The following is a 15590-nucleotide window of genomic DNA, read 5'->3' on the forward strand; positions in this document are numbered from 1 at the left end:
AATAACAAACAATAGGCAGGCATGGCAGTTTTAAATCGGTTACATGGGTACACTGGCAGGCAGCATTGTGGTCAGTGGAGGAGTATTGCAAGTAGGGGCCGCAGACAGGCTATCAAAGGCCTAAAATAACAAACAATAGGCAGGCATGGCAGTTTTAAATCGGTTACATGGATACACAGGCAGGCACTCCAGGCAGCATTGTGGTCAGTGGAGGAGTATTGCAAGTAGGGGCCGCAGACAGGCTATCAAAGGCCTAAAATAACAAACAATAGGCAGGCATGGCAGTTTTAAATCGGTTACATGGATACACAGGCAGGCACTCCAGGCAGCATTGTGGTCAGTGGAGGAGTATTGCAAGTAGGGGCCGCAGACAGGCTATCAAAGGCCTAAAATAACAAACAATAGGCAGGCATGGCAGTTTTAAATTGGTTACATGGATACACAGGCAGGCACTCCAGGCAGCATTGTGGTCAGTGGAGTAGTATTGCAAGTAGGGGCCGAAGACTGGCTATCAAAGGCCTAAAATAACAAACAATAGACAGGCATGGCAGTTTTAAATCGGTTACATGGATACACAGGCAGGCAGCATTGTGGTCAGTGGAGGAGTATTGCAAGTAGGGGCCACAGACAGGCTATCAAAGGTGTAAAAAACCAACCAATAGGCAGGCATGGCAGTTTTAAATCTGTTACATGGATACACAGGCAGGCACTCCAGGCAGCATTGTGGTCAGTGGAGGAGTATTGCAAGTAGTGGCCGCAGACAGGCTATCAAAGGCCTAAAATAACAAACAATAGGCAGGCATGGCAGTTTTAAATCGGTTACATGGGTACACTGGCAGGCAGCATTGTGGTCAGTGGAGGAGTATTGCAAGTAGGGGCCGCAGACAGGCTATCAAAGGCCTAAAATAACAAACAATAGGCAGGCATGGCAGTTTTAAATCGGTTACATGGATACACAGGCAGGCACTCCAGGCAGCATTGTGGTCAGTGGAGGAGTATTGCAAGTAGGGGCCGCAGACAGGCTATCAAAGGCCTAAAATAACAAACAATAGGCAGGCATGGCAGTTTTAAATCGGTTACATGGGTACACTGGCAGGCAGCATTGTGGTCAGTGGAGGAGTATTGCAAGTAGGGGCCGCAGACAGGCTATCAAAGGCCTAAAATAACAAACAATAGGCAGGCATGGCAGTTTTAAATCGGTTACATGGATACACAGGCAGGCACTCCAGGCAGCATTGTGGTCAGTGGAGGAGTATTGCAAGTAGGGGCCGCAGACAGGCTATCAAAGGCCTAAAATAACAAACAATAGGCAGGCATGGCAGTTTTAAATTGGTTACATGGATACACAGGCAGGCACTCCAGGCAGCATTGTGGTCAGTGGAGTAGTATTGCAAGTAGGGGCCGAAGACTGGCTATCAAAGGCCTAAAATAACAAACAATAGACAGGCATGGCAGTTTTAAATCGGTTACATGGATACACAGGCAGGCAGCATTGTGGTCAGTGGAGGAGTATTGCAAGTAGGGGCCACAGACAGGCTATCAAAGGCCTAAAATAACAAACAATAGGCAGGCATGGCAGTTTTAAATCGGTTACATGGATACACAGGCAGGCACTCCAGGCAGCATTGTGGTCAGTGGAGGAGTATTGCAAGTAGGGGCCGCAGACAGGCTATCAAAGGCCTAAAATAACAAACAATAGGCAGGCATGGCAGTTTTAAATCGGTTACATGGATACACAGGCAGGCAGCTGTTATGATTTTCCCAATGGCAGGGAAATCAAAATAACGACGGACTAGCTCTCGGGTGATGGGAACTAAAGTGACCGTGACCTGAACCTGACACAACACTGGAAGTAGCCGGGGAGTGTTTCCTACGATGCCCTAGACACCACGCGCCAGCCGGAGATCTAACTACCCCTATCAGAGGAATATACAGGCCTGCCTTACCTCCAGAGATGAACCCCAAAAGGAGATAGCAGCCCCCCACAGATATTGACGGTGAGTCAAGAGGAAAAGACATACGTAGGATGAACAGCAGATTTAGCACAGTGAGGTCCGCTTACTAGATAGCAGAAGTACAGGAAAGAGTCACTTCACGGTCAACTTCAAAACACTACTCAAAAAACACCATCCTGAAATTACTTTAAAACTCCAGTGACAACTCATGCCACTGGAGTGGCAATTTCAGTCCACGAGAGCTTCCAGCTACAGAGAGTCACATTGCAAATAGCTGGACAAAAATAGCATTAACTAGAAACAAAATTCAACTTAGCTGAACAGGATCTTGAGGCAGGAGAATGCAACAGAATGCTACTGATACATTGTTGGCCGGCATCGGACCAGCAGCCAAGCAGCCTTAAATAGGAAACTCCCCTAATGGGTGTCAACAGGTGATCAATGATAGAAGAAGGCAAATAAATGGCACTACAATAAAACACCACCGGGGGAGCCCACAAACAGAATTCACAACAGTACCCCCCCCTTAAGGAGGGGACACCGAACCCTCACCAGAACCACCAGGGCGATCTGGATGAGCACTATGAAATGCACGAACCAAATCAGGAGCATGAACATCAGATGCTGTCACCCAAGAATTATCCTCCTGACCATAGCCCTTCCACTTAACCAGATACTGAAGTTTCCGTCTGGAAACACGGGAGTCCAAGATCTTTTCCACCACATACTCCAACTCACCCTCAACCAGCACAGGAGCAGGAGGATCAGCAGACGGAACAACCGGCACCTCATACCTCCGCAATAATGACCGATGAAAAACATTATGAATAGTAAAAGATGCTGGGAGGTCCAAACGAAAGGACACAGGATTGAGAACCTCCAGAATCCTATAAGGGCCGATAAACCGAGGCTTAAACTTAGGAGACGAGACCTTCATAGGAACAAATCGAGAAGACAACCAAACCAGGTCCCCAACACAAAGACGAGGACCGACACGCCGATGACGATTAGTGAACTGTTGAGTCTTCTCCTGGGACAACTTCAGATTGTCCACAACCTGTCCCCAAATCTGATGCATTCTATCAACCACAGCATCTACTCCAGGACAATCCGAAGACTCCAATTGACCGGACGAAAAGCGAGGGTGAAACCCTGAATTACAAAAAAATGGAGAAACCAAAGTGGCAGAACTGGCCCGATTGTTAAGGGCAAACTCTGCCAATGGCAAAAAATCAAGCCAATCGTCCTGATCAGCGGACACAAAACACCTCAAGTAAGTCTCCAAGGTCTGATTAGTACGCTCAGTCTGGCCATTAGTCTGAGGATGGAATGCAGACGAAAAAGACAAGTCGATGCCCATCCTGGCACAGAACGCCCGCCAAAATCTAGACACAAACTGAGTACCCCTGTCAGACACTATATTCTCAGGAATACCATGCAAACGCACAACATTCTGAAAAAATAGAGGGACCAGATCAGAGGAGGAGGGCAATTTGGGCAAAGGTACCAAGTGAACCATCTTGGAAAAACGGTCACACACCACCCAGATGACGGACATCCTACGAGAAACAGGAAGGTCAGAAATAAAGTCCATAGAGATGTGCGTCCAAGGCCTCTTAGGAATAGGCAAGGGCAACAACAACCCGCTGGCCCGGGAACAGCAGGGCTTAGCCCGAGCACAAACATCACAAGACTGCACAAAAATACGTACATCTCGAGACAAGGAAGGCCACCAGAAGGACCTAGACACCAGATCCCTGGTGCCAAAAATTCCAGGATGACCTGCCAACGCGGAAGAGTGAACCTCCGAAATAACTCTACTGGTCCAGTCATCAGGGACAAACAGTCTACCAGGCGGACAGCGATCAGGCCTATCCACCTGAAACTCCTGCAAAGAGCGCCGCAGGTCTGGGGAGACAGCTGACAATATCACCCCATCCTTCAGGATGCCAGTAGGTTCGGAATCACCAGGCGAGTCAGGCTCAAAACTCCTAGAGAGGGCATCCGCCCTCACATTCTTAGACCCAGGCAGATATGAAACCACAAAGTTAAATCGAGAGAAAAACAATGACCAGCGCGCCTGTCTAGGATTCAGACGCCTGGCTGACTCAAGATAAATTAGATTCTTGTGGTCAGTCAAGACCACCACCTGGTGTCTAGCACCCTCAAGCCAATGACGCCACTCCTCAAATGCCCACTTCATGGCCAAGAGCTCCCGATTTCCAACATCATAATTTCGCTCAGCGGGCAAAAACTTTCGAGAGAAAAACGCACATGGTCTCATCACTGAGCAGTCAGGACCTTTCTGCGACAAAACTGCACCTGCTCCGATCTCGGAAGCATCTACTTCAACCTGGAACGGGAGCGAAACATCAGGCTGGCGCAACACAGGAGCAGAAGAAAAGCGACGCTTAAGCTCCCGAAAGGCCTCCACAGCCGCAGAGGACCAATTAGCAACATCAGCACCCTTCTTGGTCAAATCAGTCAAAGGTTTAGCAATGGCAGAAAAACCCGCTATGAATCGGCGATAGAAATTAGCAAATCCCAAGAATTTCTGAAGACTCTTTAGAGAAGTAGGTTGTATCCAATCACAAATAGCCTGAACCTTAACAGGGTCCATCTCCATAGATGAAGGGGAAAAAATATATCCCAGAAAGGAAATTCTCTGAACCCCAAAAATACACTTTGAGCCCTTCACAAATAGAGAATTAGCTCGTAAAACCTGAAAAACCCTCCTGACCTGTTGAACATGAGATTCCCAGTCCTCCGAAAAAATCAAAATATCATCCAAATACACAATCATAAATTTATCCAGATATTCACGGAAAATATCGTGCATAAAGGACTGAAAAACGGAAGGGGCATTCGCGAGACCGAAAGGCATTACCAAATACTCAAAATGGCCTTCAGGCGTATTAAATGCGGTCTTCCACTCATCCCCCTGCTTAATCCGCACCAAATTATACGCACCACGTAGATCGATCTTAGTGAACCACTTCGCCCCCTTTATGCGAGCAAAAAGATCAGTCAGTAAAGGTAACGGGTACTGGTATTTAACTGTAATCTTATTCAGAAGTCGATAGTCGATACAAGGTCTCAATGAACCATCCTTTTTACCCACAAAGAAAAACCCTGCCCCCAGTGGAGACAAAGAGGGGCGAATATGACCCTTTTCCAAAGATTCTCTGATATACTCCCGCATAGCAGTATGTTCAGGTACAGACAAATTAAACAAGCGACCCTTAGGAAATTTACTACCGGGAATCAACTCAATAGCGCAGTCACACTCTCTGTGAGGGGGGAGAGAATCAGTTTTAGGCTCCTGAAAGACATCATAAAAATCTGACAGAAATGCTGGGATCTCAGAGGGAGTAGATGAAGAAATGGGAACCAAAGGTGCATCCCCATGAATCCCCCAACATCCCCAGCTCAGCACAGACATTGATCTCCAGTCCAAGACTGGATTATGAATTTGTAACCATGGTAATCCAAGTACTAATACGTCATGTAGATTATATAACACAAGGAAACGAATAATCTCCTGATGGTCTGGGGACAGATGCATAGTCACTTGTGTCCAATATTGTGGTTTATTGCTAGCCAAAGGTGTAGAATCAATACCCTTTAAGGGAATAGAAACCTCCAGAGGCTCTAAATCAAACCCACAACGCTTGGCAAAGGACCAATCCATGAGACTCAGAGTGGCGCCAGAATCCACATAAGCATCCACAGTAACAGATGATAAAGTACAAATCAATGTCACGGACAAAAGAAATTTAGACTGCAAGGTACCCATAGAAAAAGATTTATCAACCTTTTTATCAACCTTCTTTATGCGTTTAGAGCATGCTGATATAACATGAGCTGGATCTCCACAATAGAAGCACAACCCATTTTTGCGCCTGTAATTCTGTCGTTCGCCTCTAGACAATACACTATCGCATTGCATATGCTCTGGTGCCTTTTCAGAGGTCACCGCCAAATGATGCACAGGTTTTTGCTCAGAAGATACCGCCATATGGTGCACAGTTTTTTGCTCAGAAGATACCGCCATATGGTGCACAGGTTTTTGCTCAAAAGATACCGCCATATGGTGCACAGATTTTTGCTCAGAAGATACCACCATATGGTGCACAGATTTGCGCTCCCGTAAACGCCGATCAATCTGGATAGCCAATTTCATGGCATCATTCAGACCTGTAGGCACAGGGAACCCCACCATGACATCCTTCACGGCATCAGAGAGACCTTCTCTGAAATTAGCTGCTAGAGCGCACTCATTCCATTTAGTAAGCACCGACCATCTACGAAATTTTTGGCAGTATATCTCAGCTTCATCTTGCCCTTGGGAAAGAGCTATCAAGGCTTTCTCAGCCAAAATCTCTAAATTAGGTTCTTCATAAAGCAACCCCAAAGCCAGAAAAAACGCATCTACATTTAATAACGCAGGATCCCCTGGCGACAATGCAAATGCCCAACTTTGTGGGTCACCCCGCAATAGAGAAATAACAATTTTAACCTGTTGCGCAGGATCACCAGCAGAGTGAGATTTCAGAGACAAAAACAATTTACAATTCTCTCTGAAATTCAAAAAACGGGATCTGTCTCCGGTAAAAAATTCAGGCATAGGGATCTTAGGTTCAGACATTGGAGCACGTATAACAAAATCTTGTAAGTTCTGGACTTTTGTAGCAAGGTTATTCAGACCTACAACCAAACTCTGTGGATCCATGATTCAAACAGGTGTAACCAAAGCCATTCAGAGATTAAGAGGAGAGGAAAAAAAAAAAAAAAAGGCTGAAGACTGCAGTTTAAGCAAGGAGTACAAATAAGCACTAAGGTGCACTTTCCAAACACAGAAGGAAAAAAAAACCTTTTCATATCCTTTCCTGCTTTAGTGCATAGTTTTAACACATGTGGGCCGGCCAAACTGTTATGATTTTCCCAATGGCAGGGAAATCAAAATAACGACGGACTAGCTCTCGGGTGATGGGAACTAAAGTGACCGTGACCTGAACCTGACACAACACTGGAAGTAGCCGGGGAGTGTTTCCTACGATGCCCTAGACACCACGCGCCAGCCGGAGATCTAACTACCCCTATCAGAGGAATATACAGGCCTGCCTTACCTCCAGAGATGAACCCCAAAAGGAGATAGCAGCCCCCCACAGATATTGACGGTGAGTCAAGAGGAAAAGACATACGTAGGATGAACAGCAGATTTAGCACAGTGAGGTCCGCTTACTAGATAGCAGAAGTACAGGAAAGAGTCACTTCACGGTCAACTTCAAAACACTACTCAAAAAACACCATCCTGAAATTACTTTAAAACTCCAGTGACAACTCATGCCACTGGAGTGGCAATTTCAGTCCACGAGAGCTTCCAGCTACAGAGAGTCACATTGCAAATAGCTGGACAAAAATAGCATTAACTAGAAACAAAATTCAACTTAGCTGAACAGGATCTTGAGGCAGGAGAATGCAACAGAATGCTACTGATACATTGTTGGCCGGCATCGGACCAGCAGCCAAGCAGCCTTAAATAGGAAACTCCCCTAATGGGTGTCAACAGGTGATCAATGATAGAAGAAGGCAAATAAATGGCACTACAATAAAACACCACCGGGGGAGCCCACAAACAGAATTCACAACAGGCAGCATTGTGGTCAGTGGAGGAGTATTGCAAGTAGGGGCCGCAGACAGGCTATCAAAGGCCTAAAATAACAAACAATAGGCAGGCATGGCAGTTTTAAATCGGTTACATGGATACACAGGCAGGCACTCCAGGCAGCATTGTGGTCAGTGGAGGAGTATTGCAAGTAGTGGCCGCAGACAGGCTATCAAAGGCCTAAAATAACAAACAATAGGCAGGCATGGCAGTTTTAAATCGGTTACATGGGTACACTGGCAGGCAGCATTGTGGTCAGTGGAGGAGTATTGCAAGTAGGGGCCGCAGACAGGCTATCAAAGGCCTAAAATAACAAACAATAGGCAGGCATGGCAGTTTTAAATCGGTTACATGGATACACAGGCAGGCACTCCAGGCAGCATTGTGGTCAGTGGAGGAGTATTGCAAGTAGGGGCCGCAGACAGGCTATTAAAGGCCTAAAATAACAAACAATAGGCAGGCATGGCAGTTTTAAATTGGTTACATGGATACACAGGCAGGCACTCCAGGCAGCATTGTGGTCAGTGGAGTAGTATTGCAAGTAGGGGCCGCAGACTGGCTATCAAAGGCCTAAAATAACAAACAATAGACAGGCATGGCAGTTTTAAATCGGTTACATGGATACACAGGCAGGCAGCATTGTGGTCAGTGGAGGAGTATTGCAAGTAGGGGCCACAGACAGGCTATCAAAGGCCTAAAATAACAAACAATAGGCAGGCATGGCAGTTTTAAATCGGTTACATGGATACACAGGCAGGCACTCCAGGCAGCATTGTGGTCAGTGGAGGAGTATTGCAAGTAGGGGCCGCAGACAGGCTATCAAAGGCCTAAAATAACAAACAATAGGCAGGCATGGCAGTTTTAAATTGGTTACATGGATACACAGGCAGGCAGCATTGTGGTCAGTGGAGGAGTATTGCAAGTAGGGGCCGCAGACAGGCTATCAAAGGCCTAAAATAACAAACAATAGGCAGGCATGGCAGTTTTAAATCGGTTACATGGATACACAGGCAGGCACTCCAGGCAGCATTGTGGTCAGTGGAGGAGTATTGCAAGTAGTGGCCGCAGACAGGCTATCAAAGGCCTAAAATAACAAACAATAGGCAGGCATGGCAGTTTTAAATCGGTTACATGGGTACACTGGCAGGCAGCATTGTGGTCAGTGGAGGAGTATTGCAAGTAGGGGCCGCAGACAGGCTATCAAAGGCCTAAAATAACAAACAATAGGCAGGCATGGCAGTTTTAAATCGGTTACATGGATACACAGGCAGGTACTCCAGGCAGCATTGTGGTCAGTGGAGGAGTATTGCAAGTAGGGGCCGCAGACAGGCTATCAAAGGCCTAAAATAACAAACAATAGGCAGGCATGGCAGTTTTAAATCGGTTACATGGGTACACTGGCAGGCAGCATTGTGGTCAGTGGAGGAGTATTGCAAGTAGGGGCCGCAGACAGGCTATCAAAGGCCTAAAATAACAAACAATAGGCAGGCATGGCAGTTTTAAATCGGTGACATGGATACACAGGCAGGCACTCCAGGCAGCATTGTGGTCAGTGGAGGAGTATTGCAAGTAGGGGCCGCAGACAGGCTATCAAAGGCCTAAAATAACAAACAATAGGCAGGCATGGCAGTTTTAAATCGGTTACATGGATACACAGGCAGGCACTCCAGGCAGCATTGTGGTCAGTGGAGGAGTATTGCAAGTAGGGGCCGCAGACAGGCTATCTAAGGCCTAAAATAACAAACAATAGGCAGGCATGGCAGTTTTAAATCGGTTACATGGATACACAGGCAGGCACTCCAGGCAGCATTGTGGTCAGTGGAGGAGTATTGCAAGTAGGGGCCGCAGACAGGCTATCAAAAGCCTAAAATAACAAACAATAGGCAGGCATGGCAGTTTTAAATTGGTTACATGGATACACAGGCAGGCACTCCAGGCAGCATTGTGGTCAGTGGAGTAGTATTGCAAGTAGGGGCCGCAGACAGGCTATCAAAGGCCTAAAATAACAAACAATAGACAGGCATGGCAGTTTTAAATCGGTTACATGGATACACAGGCCGGCAGCATTGTGGTCAGTGGAGGAGTATTGCAAGTAGGGGCCACAGACAGGCTATCAAAGGCCTAAAATAACAAACAATAGGCAGGCATGGCAGTTTTAAATCGGTTACATGGATACACAGGCAGGCACTCCAGGCAGCATTGTGGTCAGTGGAGGAGTATTGCAAGTAGGGGCCGCAGACAGGCTATCAAAGGCCTAAAATAACAAACAATAGGCAGGCATGGCAGTTTTAAATCGGTTACATGGATACACAGGCAGGCAGCATTGTGGTCAGTGGAGGAGTATTGCAAGTAGGGGCCGCAGACAGGCTATCAAAGGCCTAAAATAACAAACAATAGGCATGCATGGCAGTTTTAAATCGGTTACATGGATACACAGGCAGGCACTCCAGGCAGCATTGTGGTCAGTGGAGGAGTATTGCAAGTAGTGGCCGCAGACAGGCTATCAAAGGCCTAAAATAACAAACAATAGGCAGGCATGGCAGTTTTAAATCGGTTACATGGGTACACTGGCAGGCAGCATTGTGGTCAGTGGAGGAGTATTGCAAGTAGGGGCCGCAGACAGGCTATCAAAGGCCTAAAATAACAAACAATAGGCAGGCATGGCAGTTTTAAATCGGTTACATGGATACACAGGCAGGCACTCCAGGCAGCATTGTGGTCAGTGGAGGAGTATTGCAAGTAGGGGCCGCAGACAGGCTATCAAAGGCCTAAAATAACAAACAATAGGCAGGCATGGCAGTTTTAAATCGGTTACATGGGTACACTGGCAGGCAGCATTGTGGTCAGTGGAGGAGTATTGCAAGTAGGGGCCGCAGACAGGCTATCAAAGGCCTAAAATAACAAACAATAGGCAGGCATGGCAGTTTTAAATCGGTTACATGGATACACAGGCAGGCACTCCAGGCAGCATTGTGGTCAGTGGAGGAGTATTGCAAGTAGGGGCCGCAGACAGGCTATCAAAGGCCTAAAATAACAAACAATAGGCAGGCATGGCAGTTTTAAATCGGTTACATGGATACACAGGCAGGCACTCCAGGCAGCATTGTGGTCAGTGGAGGAGTATTGCAAGTAGGGGCCGCAGACAGGCTATGAAAGGCCTAAAATAACAAACAATAGGCAGGCATGGCAGTTTTAAATCGGTTACATGGATACACAGGCAGGCACTCCAGGCAGCATTGTGGTCAGTGGAGGAGTATTGCAAGTAGGGGCCGCAGACAGGCTATCAAAGGCCTAAAATAACAAACAATAGGCAGGCATGGCAGTTTTAAATCGGTTACATGGATACACAGGCAGGCACTCCAGGCAGCATTGTGGTCAGTGGAGGAGTATTGCAAGTAGTGGCCGCAGACAGGCTATCAAAGGCCTAAAATAACAAACAATAGGCAGGCATGGCAGTTTTAAATCGGTTACATGGGTACACTGGCAGGCAGCATTGTGGTCAGTGGAGGAGTATTGCAAGTAGGGGCCGCAGACAGGCTATCAAAGGCCTAAAATAACAAACAATAGGCAGGCATGGCAGTTTTAAATCGGTTACATGGATACACAGGCAGGTACTCCAGGCAGCATTGTGGTCAGTGGAGGAGTATTGCAAGTAGGGGCCGCAGACAGGCTATCAAAGGCCTAAAATAACAAACAATAGGCAGGCATGGCAGTTTTAAATCGGTTACATGGGTACACTGGCAGGCAGCATTGTGGTCAGTGGAGGAGTATTGCAAGTAGGGGCCGCAGACAGGCTATCAAAGGCCTAAAATAACAAACAATAGGCAGGCATGGCAGTTTTAAATCGGTGACATGGATACACAGGCAGGCACTCCAGGCAGCATTGTGGTCAGTGGAGGAGTATTGCAAGTAGGGGCCGCAGACAGGCTATCAAAGGCCTAAAATAACAAACAATAGGCAGGCATGGCAGTTTTAAATCGGTTACATGGATACACAGGCAGGCACTCCAGGCAGCATTGTGGTCAGTGGAGGAGTATTGCAAGTAGGGGCCGCAGACAGGCTATCTAAGGCCTAAAATAACAAACAATAGGCAGGCATGGCAGTTTTAAATCGGTTACATGGATACACAGGCAGGCACTCCAGGCAGCATTGTGGTCAGTGGAGGAGTATTGCAAGTAGGGGCCGCAGACAGGCTATCAAAGGCCTAAAATAACAAACAATAGGCAGGCATGGCAGTTTTAAATTGGTTACATGGATACACAGGCAGGCACTCCAGGCAGCATTGTGGTCAGTGGAGTAGTATTGCAAGTAGGGGCCGCAGACAGGCTATCAAAGGCCTAAAATAACAAACAATAGACAGGCATGGCAGTTTTAAATCGGTTACATGGATACACAGGCCGGCAGCATTGTGGTCAGTGGAGGAGTATTGCAAGTAGGGGCCACAGACAGGCTATCAAAGGCCTAAAATAACAAACAATAGGCAGGCATGGCAGTTTTAAATCGGTTACATGGATACACAGGCAGGCACTCCAGGCAGCATTGTGGTCAGTGGAGGAGTATTGCAAGTAGGGGCCGCAGACAGGCTATCAAAGGCCTAAAATAACAAACAATAGGCAGGCATGGCAGTTTTAAATCGGTTACATGGATACACAGGCAGGCAGCATTGTGGTCAGTGGAGGAGTATTGCAAGTAGGGGCCGCAGACAGGCTATCAAAGGCCTAAAATAACAAACAATAGGCATGCATGGCAGTTTTAAATCGGTTACATGGATACACAGGCAGGCACTCCAGGCAGCATTGTGGTCAGTGGAGGAGTATTGCAAGTAGTGGCCGCAGACAGGCTATCAAAGGCCTAAAATAACAAACAATAGGCAGGCATGGCAGTTTTAAATCGGTTACATGGGTACACTGGCAGGCAGCATTGTGGTCAGTGGAGGAGTATTGCAAGTAGGGGCCGCAGACAGGCTATCAAAGGCCTAAAATAACAAACAATAGGCAGGCATGGCAGTTTTAAATCGGTTACATGGATACACAGGCAGGCACTCCAGGCAGCATTGTGGTCAGTGGAGGAGTATTGCAAGTAGGGGCCGCAGACAGGCTATCAAAGGCCTAAAATAACAAACAATAGGCAGGCATGGCAGTTTTAAATCGGTTACATGGATACACAGGCAGGCACTCCAGGCAGCATTGTGGTCAGTGGAGGAGTATTGCAAGTAGGGGCCGCAGACAGGCTATGAAAGGCCTAAAATAACAAACAATAGGCAGGCATGGCAGTTTTAAATCGGTTACATGGATACACAGGCAGGCACTCCAGGCAGCATTGTGGTCAGTGGAGGAGTATTGCAAGTAGGGGCCGCAGACAGGCTATCAAAGGCCTAAAATAACAAACAATAGGCAGGCATGGCAGTTTTAAATCGGTTACATGGATACACAGGCAGGCACTCCAGGCAGCATTGTGGTCAGTGGAGGAGTATTGCAAGTAGTGGCCGCAGACAGGCTATCAAAGGCCTAAAATAACAAACAATAGGCAGGCATGGCAGTTTTAAATCGGTTACATGGGTACACTGGCAGGCAGCATTGTGGTCAGTGGAGGAGTATTGCAAGTAGGGGCCGCAGACAGGCTATCAAAGGCCTAAAATAACAAACAATAGGCAGGCATGGCAGTTTTAAATCGGTTACATGGATACACAGGCAGGTACTCCAGGCAGCATTGTGGTCAGTGGAGGAGTATTGCAAGTAGGGGCCGCAGACAGGCTATCAAAGGCCTAAAATAACAAACAATAGGCAGGCATGGCAGTTTTAAATCGGTTACATGGGTACACTGGCAGGCAGCATTGTGGTCAGTGGAGGAGTATTGCAAGTAGGGGCCGCAGACAGGCTATCAAAGGCCTAAAATAACAAACAATAGGCAGGCATGGCAGTTTTAAATCGGTGACATGGATACACAGGCAGGCACTCCAGGCAGCATTGTGGTCAGTGGAGGAGTATTGCAAGTAGGGGCCGCAGACAGGCTATCAAAGGCCTAAAATAACAAACAATAGGCAGGCATGGCAGTTTTAAATCGGTTACATGGATACACAGGCAGGCACTCCAGGCAGCATTGTGGTCAGTGGAGGAGTATTGCAAGTAGGGGCCGCAGACAGGCTATCTAAGGCCTAAAATAACAAACAATAGGCAGGCATGGCAGTTTTAAATCGGTTACATGGATACACAGGCAGGCACTCCAGGCAGCATTGTGGTCAGTGGAGGAGTATTGCAAGTAGGGGCCGCAGACAGGCTATCAAAGGCCTAAAATAACAAACAATAGGCAGGCATGGCAGTTTTAAATTGGTTACATGGATACACAGGCAGGCACTCCAGGCAGCATTGTGGTCAGTGGAGTAGTATTGCAAGTAGGGGCCGCAGACAGGCTATCAAAGGCCTAAAATAACAAACAATAGACAGGCATGGCAGTTTTAAATCGGTTACATGGATACACAGGCCGGCAGCATTGTGGTCAGTGGAGGAGTATTGCAAGTAGGGGCCACAGACAGGCTATCAAAGGCCTAAAATAACAAACAATAGGCAGGCATGGCAGTTTTAAATCGGTTACATGGATACACAGGCAGGCACTCCAGGCAGCATTGTGGTCAGTGGAGGAGTATTGCAAGTAGGGGCCGCAGACAGGCTATCAAAGGCCTAAAATAACAAACAATAGGCAGGCATGGCAGTTTTAAATCGGTTACATGGATACACAGGCAGGCAGCATTGTGGTCAGTGGAGGAGTATTGCAAGTAGGGGCCGCAGACAGGCTATCAAAGGCCTAAAATAACAAACAATAGGCATGCATGGCAGTTTTAAATCGGTTACATGGATACACAGGCAGGCACTCCAGGCAGCATTGTGGTCAGTGGAGGAGTATTGCAAGTAGTGGCCGCAGACAGGCTATCAAAGGCCTAAAATAACAAACAATAGGCAGGCATGGCAGTTTTAAATCGGTTACATGGGTACACTGGCAGGCAGCATTGTGGTCAGTGGAGGAGTATTGCAAGTAGGGGCCGCAGACAGGCTATCAAAGGCCTAAAATAACAAACAATAGGCAGGCATGGCAGTTTTAAATCGGTTACATGGATACACAGGCAGGCACTCCAGGCAGCATTGTGGTCAGTGGAGGAGTATTGCAAGTAGGGGCCGCAGACAGGCTATCAAAGGCCTAAAATAACAAACAATAGGCAGGCATGGCAGTTTTAAATCGGTTACATGGGTACACTGGCAGGCAGCATTGTGGTCAGTGGAGGAGTATTGCAAGTAGGGGCCGCAGACAGGCTATCAAAGGCCTAAAATAACAAACAATAGGCAGGCATGGCAGTTTTAAATCGGTTACATGGATACACAGGCAGGCACTCCAGGCAGCATTGTGGTCAGTGGAGGAGTATTGCAAGTAGGGGCCGCAGACAGGCTATCAAAGGCCTAAAATAACAAACAATAGGCAGGCATGGCAGTTTTAAATCGGTTACATGGATACACAGGCAGGCACTCCAGGCAGCATTGTGGTCAGTGGAGGAGTATTGCAAGTAGGGGCCGCAGACAGGCTATCAAAGGCCTAAAATAACAAACAATAGGCAGGCATGGCAGTTTTAAATCGGTTACATGGATACACAGGCAGGCACTCCAGGCAGCATTGTGGTCAGTGGAGGAGTATTGCAAGTAGGGGCCGCAGACAGGCTATCAAAGGCCTAAAATAACAAACAATAGGCAGGCATGGCAGTTTTAAATCGGTTACATGGATACACAGGCAGGCACTCCAGGCAGCATTGTGGTCAGTGGAGGAGTATTGCAAGTAGGGGCCGCAGACAGGCTATCAAAGGCCTAAAATAACAAACAATAGGCAGGCATGGCAGTTTTAAATCGGTTACATGGATACACAGGCATTCACTCCAGGCAGCATTGTGGTCAGTGGAGGAGTATTGCAAGTAGGGGCCGCAGACA

General features: G+C 47.3%; 1 protein-coding gene across 2 annotated transcripts in view; it reads left to right on the top strand.

The window, feature by feature from the left end:
* The window catches only part of LOC143786355 (transient receptor potential cation channel subfamily M member 2-like), a 1952850-nt gene that overhangs the window by 1834215 nt on the left and 103045 nt on the right, over positions 1-15590 (top strand). The gene's annotated exons all lie outside the window — the stretch shown is intronic.

This window comes from Ranitomeya variabilis, chromosome 7 (genome assembly GCF_051348905.1).
Source record: "Ranitomeya variabilis isolate aRanVar5 chromosome 7, aRanVar5.hap1, whole genome shotgun sequence".
NCBI lineage: Eukaryota > Metazoa > Chordata > Amphibia > Anura > Dendrobatidae > Ranitomeya > Ranitomeya variabilis.